The sequence below is a fragment of the Geospiza fortis genome, unplaced genomic scaffold (genome assembly GCF_000277835.1).
Source record: "Geospiza fortis unplaced genomic scaffold, GeoFor_1.0 scaffold181, whole genome shotgun sequence".
Classification (NCBI taxonomy): domain Eukaryota; kingdom Metazoa; phylum Chordata; class Aves; order Passeriformes; family Thraupidae; genus Geospiza; species Geospiza fortis.
In genome coordinates, this window is record NW_005054412.1 from 460,114 (window position 1) to 475,578 (window position 15,465).

Here is a 15,465-nt window from a genome sequence, read left to right on the forward strand (position 1 = left end):
TTTTATTGCATTTTTTCATGGGCTTTTAGGCTTCACAGGTTAGAAATGAAAACTTTGCAATTTAAACACACTCTTTAGGACAAGTCTAATTTCAGAATAAATCTTGACTAATTCTATAGGTAATAGAATACAGCACATATACTGAAATACTTCTGCTACTCAAAGAGTTCATTCAAACAAAACTATATCTAAGATATATTCTTAAAAACTTTGACAAAAGATTGTTACTGGTAGAAACAATACTGTTAGAAAATACTCCTTATTTTTCAGACAGGTATTATTTTATTTGACCTTGTAAAATTGAGACTAAAGCATTCATAGAAAAATAAACTGTCAGATTTTGAAATGCACAATGCATTATGTACCTATATATATACTGTAGCCTGAACTACTGACCCTTAATATTTTTCTTGTGAGCTTTATGAATTTTTCATTGGCTACAGAGAATTAACATGAAAACCCACCCAAACCGTTACTATCTTGACAAATTTTGTTATTTCCTTCAGACATAAAAGAGCGAGAAGCACCATAAATACTTCAGGATACAGAGGAATCCTTTTAATGTACATATTTTGTCATTCCTACAAGCCAACCTGTTCTTTCCTCCACTTCACAACATAAATGTAAAAACATATGTCAGAGAGAGATTTCCTAACAGGTCACTGATGTCCACCACTCTTAATGCCCTAGACTGACAGGTATATAATGGAATACCACAAACAAACATTTGCTGAAAAAGAAACTTAATGCAAGGTCCAGTCAAGCAGCTGAAGGACTTTGGATTGTAGCCCCAGCACATTTGATGCTGTAATTATATCTGTACAGGTGATTTCTCATTTGTTGACTAATTCAGAGTGAACTTCAGCCTCCAAGGCACAGACTGTTTCTTGGGAACTTGTGAGCATCTCAGGTTTTATTAACATCATTTAATGGTGAATTAATTCAAAATCACAGATGACTTTTATACAAAACCAACACATTTGTGTGGGCATATGTGTATACGTGTGTATATGTCCATAGAGCAGCTATCTATATGTACCATACAAGCTGTATCTCTTTACACAATGTGTAAATACCTTCACTCATGCAGACATTTTTTTATGCAGAAATACAAAATTCACTTCAAGTCACATAAAAATAGTATTTTCTATTGCATTCAGAAGGGATTTACCAGAAAGGAAAGGAATCATACTTGTTTTTGAATTTCATTTTCAAAATTACAAATACTAATATTAACAATATCAGTACATATCAGTGTGATATATACTCCCACATATATATTTTCAGAACATTAATTTCCATTTTTAGGTTTTTTTTTTTTCAAATAATTATCAAGGTTAATTCTAATTTTTGAAAGAATTCTGTGTTGAAATAGGAGTGTGAATTATATTTGGCAGCAATAATGAAAAAAACCCAGATCTTCCTCTACTGCCCTTTAGAGTGATCCCTTAAATGATACTTATGTTCTCTCACAGGAGCACTGAAATGAATTATTAATTGTTTATCAATGCAGTCCAGTTCTAATTTACACATTTACTTTCGTGTTGTCCCGTCTTGGCAAATTCTGATTGCTTGTCTGTAAATTCCGCACAAATAAATATTACTGGCTTTTCCTCTCAGTTCAAGTAGATTTATGGAGGCAATAGAGGAGGAGAAAGAGAAGCAGAATACAATAACAAACTCACATGAATTTTTCAGATTATGAGGAATGGACACTCAAAATGCAATTATCAAAAGCAGCTGTTATTTTACAGCTGAAAATGTGCTGGTAAATGCTCACATACTGCACGATCCCATAATTTTAAAACATTTCAGTTAATGGTGAGTCCTTTTGTAACCAGAACAAATACAGAACCAAGACCTTGATATTCAGGGAATATTCAATATTTTTACTGTCTTGCATTTACAAGACAACTGCCTGTCCCCCACCCCATGGATAGTAATGTTATCCTTTTCAGTCAAAATACCATTTGTAAAACTGACACCTCTTAGAAGCACTAAAGAAACTGAACAATGCTGGTTTAAAAATACCCATAACACTCAGGTACTGCACTGCTACTGCACTATAGTCTGCACACCACCACTGCTGTGCACAGCTACAGCTGGTACTGCTCTCTGGAGCTCATGGTACTCACAAAGGACAGAAAAACCTCGTCAAAACATAACACAGAAGATAAACATAAGCACACAGAGATAAAGTGACTGGCCCAAGGGTATTCCTAACGCTGCCTCCTATCAGATAACTTGACACAAAATGAAAAGCAGGTACAAAACAGATCTGTGAATAATAATGTAATACATTGATTTGTTTACAAGAGAACTCTGGCTGTATCTAAGGCTAATCTGAAAACTGGTAAGTGTACACCACAGGTTTTCTTGAGCTGTAAATCATCAAACTTTAGATTTATTTAGTGGTCTTAAACATTTAATTCTAATCAATCTATTCCTTTTCTCCCATCAGATCTTGAGTATTGTGTGCAAAGTGCAGCACCACTCCCCAAGATCCACATTCTAGTAAATTTAATACAAATTTTAATAAAATCAAGTTTATTCTCATTTCACCTTCAAATGGCCTTCATGCAGAAACAATATAAGCTTGGAATTCAGTGGCTGCCAGATTTAAAGCTTTCAGAACAGCAAAATGGCAATTATATTAGTTTTCCTCAATAAGGTGTTGCAGAAAAGCTATTTAGTGAGCTGATTTGAGAATCCCTACTGTTTTTAATACACATAAAATGAGATTTGTACTCCAGACACTTCAGGGAGTATCTGTTAGGATATGATCATGTATTCAGAAAAATAAAATGGCTCTTAGCATATTATTTGATAATAGTAGGTTAGAATGAGGAAAAAAATCCACAAACTTGCTGGCAATTCCAAGTTTAAAATTAGTCAATCTCACACGAGCTAATTTATACACTCAAACAAAATGCAACTTTATAGGATTTAATAATGGTCATTTAAAAGTAATATAAATACATATCTATTATATATTTGCATACATTTTGGTCAAAAAATCAATATATCAGATAACTAAATCTTATGAATAATACAGTGATCAATATCCTCAATGTTTTTGCTCAAAGAAAGTAATTTATTGGTTCCCAATTTTTATGCTTAAGGGTGGACTGCTCATTCACGAGGACACTGGGATGCTGCCCTGCACCCTGGAGAGTGAGGCCTTAGTGTCAGTTTCTCATGGAATGAAGAGTTCAATACATCTGCTTTGCTCATTAATCAGTCTACTGAAGTACTGGGGTTTAATTCGCATTGAAATAAATACAAGCATGTTACTAATCAATCCATGCATTCTGTTTCTTTCAGGGCAAGAATTACTTTTAGTGGTCAAAGGCAATGCCTCTACCAGGAAGAAGTGAAACAACAGAAACAGAGATGCACAGGCAAAAGAGTTGTGAAGAGAAAGAAGAAGAGAAGAGAAGAGAAGAGAAGAGAAGAGAAGAGAAGAGAAGAGAAGAGATTATTTTCAGTTAAAAGGGGCCAACAATGATCACCCTGTTCAACACCTGACTGCTGGCCAAAAGCTGAAGCATATAACAACAAGGGCACTGTCCAAAAGTCTCTTAAGCACTCACAGGCTTGGGGCATCATCCATGCCTCTGGGAAGCCTGTTCCAATAGTTGATCAATCTCTCAGTAAGGAAATGCTTCCTATTGTCCGGTCCATACTTTCCCACATGCAGCTTTGAACTATTCGCATGTTCTATCACTGTATCCCAAGGAGAAGAAGCCATGTTCCTCTTGAGGAAGCCCTGCTGAATACATGTCCACAGCAGGGTTTTCCCAGGCTGGCTCCACTGGGGGCTGGATATCCCAACAGTGAAGTGAGCTCTGCCAGCTGCACTCCTGGAACACTCAGCTTCTGTGGTTTGGGAGACAATTCACACACTCCAAAGCTGCTCTGCAGCTTGAATGAAAGCATGGCAAATAGGGGTGGTTGGCATATTCATTTCAGAAGCACAGTCCTAATCTAAATGCAAATACTAGAACTGACTCATGTGAAACACCACAGAAATTAAGGTTTTGTTTGCTTGCTGACACACCTCTGCAAAAAGGGTAAGCCATGAAGCAGTTTATTTTTAGCATTCTTTTTCTCTAAAAAGGTTCTTTAGAAATGCAGATAAAATCAACAAGGAAGATATTAACAGCGTGTTTCATTGGTAAAATCCCCTTTGCTGAGAGAGATGCCTGGTGATTTACCTAACACAAGAAACATAAAAGCATGAGCACTTTTTCTATAAATCATGGAGGGAAGAAAGAAATTCCTGAAAATCAGACTGCGCTGCAGACAATAGTTTTATTTTTATGTGAAGTACTCTCGTTTTATTAACCTTCATTGATTACCACAATGATCAGAAAACTTTAAAAAAAATTTATCATTGTCTGTTTTTATTACTTTTTATTTTTTAACATGTTCAGGCTTCTTACGACTAATTCCCATAATCCTGATGTGTTTTATTCCTTGTTACCACACTGAAATTTTTCTATAATCCATTTTCCCCTGTGCATGGGGACTGAGTCCAATGAAAAGTGAAAATCTGTAGGCATTAGAGAAATATGCACCACAGCAATAGTCATCCAACACTGCCGTTCCTGAAAGTTTATTTCATTTTTGCATCCAAGTAAACATAGGAATCCTTTATGTACTCTCCCTCCTGTGCATCCAGCACACTCAGCAGCCCCCAAGCACTGTCTTCTTCAGAGCAAATAAGATTGACAGCCCTTTGGTGGGCAACATAAACAGCTTGAAGTGTTTTTGTTTTGTATGAGTGGTGTGAGATATTGCTTTTTTCTTTGCATCTGCAGATGTTAAGCAGCACTAGTATCTTCAGGATTTTTGATAAGTTGATTAAGAATATTGAATTCCATTTTATTACTGTATGTTTGGAGGAAAGAAGTGCTGTAGTTTAAACACAAGCAATGACTCAACTGCTCTGGAGGCTTCAATACAGTCAGTTATTTAATCAGGATACTCAAGGGACTGAAAGATGGGCACTGAAATGGATTTTCTCCACAGGTCACTACTTTATTAATTTAACAATGGAGAAGGGGCATCCTTAAGCTCATTTCCCTCACAGGAGGTATCTCACTGGATCCTGTGTGCAATTAAATGGCTCCCTAGCAGAACACAAACAGCTCAAACCTGACCTTCAGCTTCCCCCCAGAGCTCTCCACCCCTGAACTCCTTCTTCATTCCCCTGTGAAAGGAGAGAGTGCTATGAAAGGAATGAGAATGTGAAAGGTAAGATCTCCTATTCTCTTTACAGGCATGAGTCATATTGGTGATCTTGTCTGTCTCAGGGAGTGCTGCCTACTACCTCTCACATTTACCTCATGAAGCTACTAATTGTGATACCTAGTTCTCCCCTCTTTCACCTTTATTTTATCTCCCTCTCATCCTCGGCCCTGGTACTTCAATATGACTCTCATGACAAAAAAAATATTTTAAACACTGCCAGCTTAAGCAAGCATTTAGTTAATGGACTGCAAGTGGGAAATAAATTCAATACATCTCACAAACAAACCAGAGCAGATGAAGCAAAAATACCATAAAGATAAATATCCTGCAGGCAGGCAGGACAGGTTTAGCTAAAAGTGTTCTTTACTCTTTCATGCATTCTCTCACTACTAAAGTTCACACTTGCCTGAGTACAAATGCTTCCATTCCCCTGAAAATTGTGAAGAACTTCCTTAGGCTGAAAATGGCTGATATCAAGGAATTAAGTGCTCCCCTCCCTTCCTAACTATACCAGAAGGAAAAGAAAAATCCTATAATTTTGTCCCTTCCAACTCTGCACAGAACAAAGGAATTTAGCACTGATATAACGAAATTCTCCCATTATATTACACTGAAACCTAAAAAAAATCTGTTTTACTCTTAAGCAAAAAGATTTGACCCCAAATTCCTCTAACAAAGTCTGAGTTGTTACTGGGGCTTCTCAGGCCACGCTGCTCATTTCATCACATTCTTTTTACAGCTCCGATAACTTTTTAAAATGTGGGTCTTGCTTCCAGTCCATGCCAAACAATTCCACTGCCTTTTCTTCCATGCTGTTTTGCTGTATAAAAAGACAAATAGGAAGCATCCCTCTGCTCATAGAGTTCATGCTGTGCAAAACCCTAAACATATCCCAGAAGTGAAGAAAGTAATATATTTCTTTATAATTTTGTTTACAAATACATTCAAGATTGTTTTTCTTTTTGTTTTTCTGTTTTGTATAGTCTATCCTGGGCTTGAGTATTTCAGCTGGAATCTACCTACAACAATCATCTTTTCCAACTGCCTGACCACTTCAGGGCTGACCAAAAGATAAAGAATGTTGTTAAGGCCGTCATACAAATGCCTCTTAAACACTGAGAGGCCTCAGGCATTGGCCACCTCTCTAGGAAGTCTGTTCCAGTGGCTGACCACATACTCAGAAAAGAAAAGCTTCCTAATGTTAAGTATAGACTTCCCCTTTGAACCGTTTTCATGCGTCCCTGAATATAGAGGGAAGTGCTCAGCATCTTCCTCTCCAGCCTCTTCTCAGGTAGCTTTAGAAACTAATGAAGTCATCCACCACATAAAAAACATTTTTTTATTCTCATTTCATGCAATTATTGTCTTCAGTTGAACCATTGTATTTCTTATGTTCATGTTTGTAATTATTTCTGTCCCATATAGATTGGTAACATTTACTGAAACACTTGTATTCATTGAAGTCATGCCAAATAAAATCATTGCTCTGTCATCATTCCTTCAAATCTGTATTAAGTTTGTAAAACAAAATGTTGCTTTCTTTGATCATTAAGTCACTGAGCACAAAGATTAAAAAATGTTTTACTGCTAAATTAATTTCTAAGAGATATAATAGCATGATTCAATAATTCATCAAATATGTAACTTGATGACATATAGTTAAGGTTTTGAAACCTAGGCAATCAGGATTTTTTATTTTTAGATACTGAAAATTGCCCTTAAATCATTTCTCAATAAGCACCTAATGATCAACCTCAGAAACAAGGATTCCTCTCAATTTAAAAAACAATTTAATCTTTTCGAAAGGCATTAATTCATTTCTTTTAAAATAAAAAAAATTGCTGTTGTTTTTGGATTATAAATATTTAAAGTGACTGTCTGAAATAATTTCTTATCACTTAAACTCTACCTATATAAGAAAATGCTTCCATATCCTCTTCATTATTCAGACACCAACCCTGATGGTCAGATTCAAAAAGCTAGATGGGCAAAAGCTCTATGTGATTTGTTGGCTGAGAGGCCAGTCTAGATGATCTTTCCCACCTAGTGTTTAGGTGTATGGAACAAACTTCTCTTTGACATCTTGATTCTGCACTGCAAATTACTAAAATGTACACCGGCAACATGGAATTTCCTTTTTGACACTACTCCTTTATGTTACTCCTTTATAGGATAGTAATAAAAGCATTACAACATACAAAATTGCAGATGTGTCCTAGTTTGTATTTGCAAACCAAACCAAACCAAACCAGATGCATTTCCTCAATGTGACTCCCATTTTATAACTCCTGTAACTAAGAAAAAGTCCTCACACTTAGGCCTTAGCAAGATCTGACTCTGAATATCATATTCAGAGTGAACATGGTGTTCAGTTCATCTGCCCAAACTATTGCTTTCTTCTTGAGTTTGCAGTGCTGGTTTAAAGTTTCAGGAAACTCAAGCTCTTCTTGTTACTTACACTCCTTTAGAAGCTATTCTTGCCAGCATCTGTCTTTTTCTTTAAAAAAAATTCTACCAGTACAGTCTTAGCTTTTACATATTTCTTGTCATTCCTACTCAGGAGTCTTTGCTTTCAAGCCAAGTGTTTCCATTATGTCATCCTTTAACTAATTTATTTTTCTCTTTTGCATATGAAATTCAAGCCAGGATGATGAAATCTTAATTCATAATGTTAGATCTTTGGGATGGTTGTCTGTTGGGTTTTATTTTTTTAAACAGGGGAAACTCATGAAACACACATTGCTTTTTAAAAAGGCTCCTAGGATTCTAAGTGCACTACCTCCAGTAATGGTTATTTCTAAAGCAATACTAACTTTGTTCCATTTTCTTAAGTAAGAAATAAAAAGTCTTCTGAATTTTTAAATACAGGTTCTCTTCTCACTGGAACCACTACAGATTTTCAAACTCTACAAAAGATAAAGTAAAAGAATAATAATTAAAAAAAAAAGATAACTCTAATTATCATCCTCTGGTTGGCAGTCACTAAAATTTACAGGCATTTAAAAAAAATACAAAACCACTGCTTCTGTCTGGGATGCTACAATTGTTTCCACATGTGAAAGGCAGTGTGTTACAGCAAGACTGAAGTTCCAGCTGTGCCAGGCTAAAAATTGCCAGCAGTACTTTTCAATACACTACCAACTGCATTTAGAAGTCTGCTAAATTTTAGAAGTCAAAAAAAAGTATGTGAAATAAAGCCTCTGTTTTTTTTTAGAAATGCCTAACTAGATTATCCTATGCAATACCTCAATTAATTCACTAGTTAAAATATAAGTCCCAAAGGTCAAGACTACAAAAAACCCCATGAAGTTTTGGGAAGGCCATAAATATAATTCCTCTCCATTAACCACACCAAGAGCTGTCTATTCCTATGGTAATTCCCTCATTTCTACAAGGCTCCCAATGACTGCCTTTCTAACCCTTTCTCTTCCTCCTTCTCCTCCTCAACAAAAGCTCCAAATGTCTATTCTATTCTTTTCCTCTCTTTATTGTTCATTTGTCTTATCCTACTCTCTCCCTCAAGAAGACAGGAGTTCTGTAAATGCCCACCTTCACATGCAATTCCATTTCTTTCCTTCATCCCTCATTATTATTTCTTTTCAGACAGAGAGGCTTCTCACCCTGACCTGTCCAGTGAAACTCTATGGCACATGCAAGGCTTTAATCTGGACAAAAACTTGATACTGCTTTTGGTTCTAGTATTTAAAAATTATTTTTAAAAGATCTTAAACTCACACATCACTGATCCATGATTGTTTATACTGACCAGAATAATGAGCTGAAAGCAGAACCTAGTTATTCTGTGGAAATGAAGACAGTGGTATTACACATTCATAGTCCTACAACAATAAAGCTCCAAATCCTGTGCAGGAGTAAAGAAGCTACAAAAAGAGGGAAGGTCCTTGTGAAAAATTTCTTGTTATTTTCCTCTCCACTGAGGCAGAAGAAAGGAACTTCTACTGTTCATGAAGATCTCCTGGGGAAAAATACATGAAGCAAACTGCAGTCTGGACAAAACAGCAAAAGTGAGCATCTTTGCCCGTATTCCACAGTCTGGTCTGGAAAGAAGAAGCAGTCAGCCTAACCTCCACTCACAGCTTTCAACAGGCCAATGCAGCAAGTGAAAAAAACCATGGTATTTTTGAGGAAATGCTGGGATTGAATAATTCTGAAGGATTCCTGACTTTCAAGATGGATGTCTATTTCATGAGCCATGAATGGTCACAGAAGCAGAAAGAGCTTGGCTTGCTGCTTCCTGCACAGCTGCCAGAAAAAAAGGAAAAACTAACCAGGATGAGAATAAAATACAAGCACCCTAGACTTGTTAAATTCTTGGGGAGTAATTGGGATTGAAGCCAAGGAAGTAGTATTGGGCTATTTCCCATGGTTTTCAGAGATGCTTATGTCATCCAAATAGTCTACTGCCTCTTACACACTGCAAAATTTTACTCTGTACAGACAGAAGAGAAAGCTGTTTTGTGACCTCATCAGGTTTAATTCTATTTATTAGTTCTCCTCATCTTTTATTTTTTTAAGACACTCTGTGTTTTTAATAGTCATTTTGAGGAGCACAGAGTCCTTTAAGCATAGGCATCCTATTCATAAAGAGGCAACAGTAATACCAGTAGGAGTTTTTACTGAAACTTTGAAACTTCATCCTTTTTTTTCTAATTAATTTTTTTTGTGACTAGGAGTTTTCACAGTGCATGCTTACAGATGATTTAAGCTATGCTTTTTATTTTAACAGCTAAATTGTGAGCCTCTAAAAATTAAAAATTAAACCTTTAAAAAATAAACAATAAATGCATGTAAAGTTTCTGCAATGACAGCCTAGTTTGGGAGGGAATGATTTTTTAAACAAAACTACATCAATAATTCCAACTCTTCCATGATTTTTCTGTCCATCAACTGAATTTATACTTTTTTAAGAAGTCCCAAGTTTTTTCCTTACTCTTCCATTTCAGTTACATTTCCCTCCTCTATACTCTCCTCCTTTTGTTCTAGGAAATACATATGTTTGCATTTTATTCTGTAAAAATACTACACATTTTGGGTCACCTCCAGACAAATTTAGCAATATAAGAAATAAATAAAGAACTGCAAGTATTTAGGACAATATTTAATTTTTGTGACTTGGAGTCAATTACATGCAATTGGTTTTGGTTGCAGGATCTGTAGCAAACTATGCTTGCTGTATAGCATTCTATACAGGGTAAATGCTCAGGACACCTACACAAATTTTAAACCCATTGACTTTGGTCTACTTAAATCACCAAAGCATCAACTACTCTCACAGGGTCTTAAACAATGAAGGGCTCCAAAGACCTGGCTGTCTGGAAAAATTTTCACCCATAATGAATCAATTAAAAAACCAAATTCTGCAATATTTTTTCAGAAATTAAAAAATTTTAAACATATTCCTGAATTAAAACAGAAAAAAATCACAGTAACATAGAATGGAAGTTAATGTAGTCAAGGGAGGCACAGATTAATGCAGTTACTTACAACACAGTTGTTTTCCTGTTATGCTTGAAGCTATCACCATAACAAAGCATAACAAAATAAAAGATACAGGTGAAAAAAGCCACAATTTTTCCATCTTCCCACATTGCACATTCTTCCTAAAAATCCATTTTCACAGTGCTTGCTCATTCTAGTTAAAGATGATCCGTTTAATGATGCTTCTACAATATCTCTTATGAGATGCGTACACTCAAATTACAGCCTATAGACCTCTGGAAATTTCTGCAATGATGTCTAAACTTTCATATGCAAATTTGACCCTGTAAGTGCTAATTAATCTGGCACCAGACCTAAAAATATCCCCATATACATTGGCATCAGCAACTCTCCATATTCCTGCCTTTCTGCCACACATCTCCTTTGACTCTTATTTTCTGTCAAGCTCTTGAAATCCTGTCCCTAAGTCAGTCTTCTACTCTCATCACTAGGATGCTCTTCCCTGAACTCTCTGAGATCTTTTTAGTAAACCCACATACAAAATAACACAGCAAGAGAAAGTTCAACCAAAACTTAAAAGAAAGGGTCTCTATTAGCAATTGTTCATACCCTGCAGTAATTTTGCCAGTAGCTGAAAAGAATTCAGATAATCATAAGCAAGTAGTCCTTTGATCTGCTGAGTCACTTGACATCTTTTATGTAGAAGTAAATAAATGAAGGTATAAGTTTAAGTCTAAAGAATATAATTGTTGTGGAAAATAGATGTTATTAATACTTCAAATAATTAGTGACCTTTGCTGCCAGAAGAATGACTTACACGTTTCAGTGTAGAACATACGCATCATATTTATTTCTACTTATTTTTACAATTAAGAACTTCCCCTTCAGGAAAACACAAAAAGAAAATGAGGAAAAACAGGGAAGTAAAGAGCAGAACAGGCCTTCTGAAAGCTGGGCTATAATAAAAGAGGAAAGGCTACTTAATCATCAAAGAATGCATTTTAGCTGTGATGTTTTTTCTTCTGGTTTATTATTGAAATAAAACATGATGACTGAAGACATTTTTAATGCTTGGAAAGCAGAACAGGCTCAGAAAACCACGGTTTCTCATATGTGTATTTTATTCTTGTTTTAGAAACATATAACTGTAGAAAATGAAAAATGCTACTTCATGTTCTACTTCTGCTTTGACAAAAAGAAATCTCAAACCCCTTGAATAAAATGTTTTCTTGTTAATGAAATAAAACAAAGTAAAGAATGTGGCAATATAACATTAGTGGCTTCATTTTTCATCTGAACAGAAAGTAAATGCAGGCCTATTTCTTTGCTCTTAGCTCTGCCTTTCTATCACAAATCATCTGTCTTGTTCCCACCTTAAGAAGGTGCACTGAGATTTTGAAAGCCCATACTCCTTCCTACAAATTGTGCTTATGATGAGGCTCCAGCCATCTGCCAGCCTTCAATTTATCCACTGCTGGACATAAGATCTATTTCAGAGAACAGGCAAACCTTCAAAACTCACATCTGAAAAAGGACTGATGGGGAATAGGTAAAACGTATGTACTGAAAGGTGTCGTGTATAGTATTCATCAGGTTTCAGTGTATATTAGAATTTCAGTTTTGGAACAAGGTTATACTGTTATATTCAAAATAAATGTTTTCAGTTATTTGTAGGGTTTAGTTTATAAAGAAATAATTTTGTTTGGGTTGTTTCCCAGAACACATTCTTCAAAACTTCACTTTGTTCTTGACATAAATTGAAAACAATAATATAGATATACTGTATACAGGCTTCAAAATGGCATTAAAGAGGCACATTATCAATATGTTTAAAACATTTAGAAAGCTCAGCTTTGCATCTTTCTAAGTGAATGACTAGATACTTAGACTGAGTAATATCTGTTCCAATAAACTACTCTGTGGGAAGTGTTTTGAATAATGGTTAATTTATGCTGAGGTAATGACAGCATAATACAACTGAAATCTGTGCTAATAGGAAAAAAGAAGCCCCTTCCAGCTATTTCTGTTACAATTGGCTGCAGTTATTTTCACATCTCTCTCCCCCCTGCATAAAATATTGCTTTAAATGTATGTGAAAATGCTTGTTGCTAATTTTAAAAATCAATAATTGGTACCTGTCATCCATATGGAGGAAAAAAAAACCCCAGACAATAAAGAAGAAATTTTCATGCACAAGACCGATATTTTATATATTTCTGCAATAAAAGGGAGCAATTGTGGTTAATGTTCTTTCCATATCAGCAAAACATTAAACTCAGTTTGGGTAAGACTCCAGGGTTTGAAATGCACATGAAATTTCTAATATAGATGAGAATGGGCAAAACAATTTATTCCAAATAATACTTCAGGTAGGCTGAAGTATTAGAAGGTATTTTTCTGGAATACGTATTATTTACAAATTCACTGCAGTATAGATGAATGAATGACCTGAAATATGTAATAAATAGGCTGATTCAAGTCTCATCAGCTCTTACCATCAGCTCTTCCATTTGAATGCTCAGTGTAAATCTGGTGGTACTCTTTGAGTGGCAGTGCTTAGCTCTGCCTGGATCGAGAGCATTTTAATCACAAGTACAATAAAAAATAAACAAATCCCAAACCTTCTAATGGGTCATTTTGGACAAAACCTCCACCTGTATGCCACAAACAAATACCACTTGTTTTACTTTAAGAGACTTTTCTTAATTCTGAAAAGGTTCTGAATTCCTATAAACATGTAACAGCATGATCCAGGAATGGTCATGAATTCAGATCATGGATTCTTTGAAGTACTGACTATCTCTCATCTGTAATACATTCATTAACAGGAGATATCATGATCAATCATTGATCAATCTAACTGTGGATAATTGTTTTAAGCAATGGTAGAATGACATTTTTAAATTGGAGTCCTATGGACCAGAATATGATTTTTGACTTCTTGTCATAAATGGCTTGTGTTACTTAGGGTAGGTCCAGCCAAAAAGTAATTTCATAGTCAAATTGGATGCATAATTAAAATGTTTTGGTGATTCTCAAGAAAACACCTTCTGAAACCCCTTTCCTCTGAACAACAAACATATGGAAGTGCACACATTAATATCCAAATGGAAACTTATACATTGGGCAATTACTGTGTAGTAACTGACCTCATGCAATTGATATTATTTCCTTATTGAATATTCTGATTTAATAGAATCTGTCTTTTCCTATATTCTGCAGGATTCTGTAGGTATAAGATTCTGCAGGAATCTTAACTTACAGAAATAAATATCTTACCCTCAAAAAATCCCTGTGTTTTGCTTCTTGATTTTATCATAACAAAGTGACAGCGAATTAAAGCTCTCCCTTTTCCATTTAGAGAAGGATACAGAGCTCTGAAACTCACCAGAAAGACATACAAATTATTATATTATGTCCATACACATTCCCAGTGTGAAACATTTAAAAATCCATTAATATTCTGTTGATAATCCCTTAATGCAATAAAACACACAGGCCAAATATAGTACAAAATAATAAAGGAGGTTTTTTTCCCCAAACCAGTATAAATTTGGTTTAATTTGGAAAAAAATCCTTGTTCTGTGTTTCTAGGAAAAACATTATTTGGGATTAAGAAGAAGTAGATTTCTTGATAAAATTCAATAGAATGCAATAAACATTTCTTAGAGAATAGAGACTAGAGAATAGAGCTCTTAGCATACAGGAAAATAATTTCTACTTTGATGATAGCTTTTACTTGAATTCCTTAACTTTGAAAAAAGCAGATTTGATACTACATGCAGCTTCTAACTAATTTCACCACTATCCATATTCACACTTAAACAGGACTGCTCCTAGAAAGGAAGCAAAGACCATTTCTTGTATGGAGGCAATTAAATACAAGTGAACATATAAGTGGCCAGTGCTGTGGGTACAATTCAATCAAGCAGATCCATAGGGGTGGTTTTGATATTCTTGTCACATCAAAGAAACAACTCCCAGAAGAAAAAGATCTTAACAAGTTAAAAATGAAATCAGAATAAATATGAATAACTGAGAGAAAGGAAGAACAAGCACTTGGTGGCAAGGGCTGGGGTTACCTTGTAAGTGTTATATAGTGCTATTAGAATAGTGTGTTAATTTTTTCCTCATAAATTTGCCAGGTTCAGTCACCAGGGAAGGGCTAGCACTCCAGCTCCCTTTGTTAAAGATATATCTATCTTGCTGAGTCTTGACAGCCCTATCATGTCAGCCCTCTGTAGTAGCAAAAAGTGTTTCAGCAAGAAGAGGGGGAAAAAAAAGAAAGGAGGAAAAAAAAAAAAGTGAAAACTGATGTGATCTACTCTGCTTCCTGTGGGCATATTTCACTATAGCAGATCCAGAGGGATGCTTTGTTATTCCTGTCAGATCAAAGAAAGAGATAACAGAAGAAAATATAAGAGGAAAAATATCACCCAGAAATGAGGGTAGCTGAAAAGCACTGCAAGACTACCACATCATTATGACTTTTCAAATTATTTAAATATGCTAAATATCAAGTCATCACCAAAGAAATAAATATTGCATAGGCCATATGCTCTGTTAGCTGCCAGAAAAACTATCCTACTAGGATTAGTTTATGGGCACAGCAACTGCCTGTCAAACACTCACAATTTTAATCATTTTTCAATTTGCTGTGTGCGTTGCAAGTATGCTCAGGTATCTTGACAGGTGCTCGGGAAAAATAGCTGAGCCCACCAGGTTCACAGTGCCTTGCTTTGCCTTTGT

The 15,465-nt window shown here is 35.4% G+C and overlaps 1 protein-coding gene across 1 annotated transcript in view; it reads right to left on the bottom strand.

Annotated features, from left to right (window-relative positions):
- Nucleotides 1-15,465, bottom strand: part of NBEA (neurobeachin) — a 373,019-nt gene that overhangs the window by 24,253 nt on the left and 333,301 nt on the right.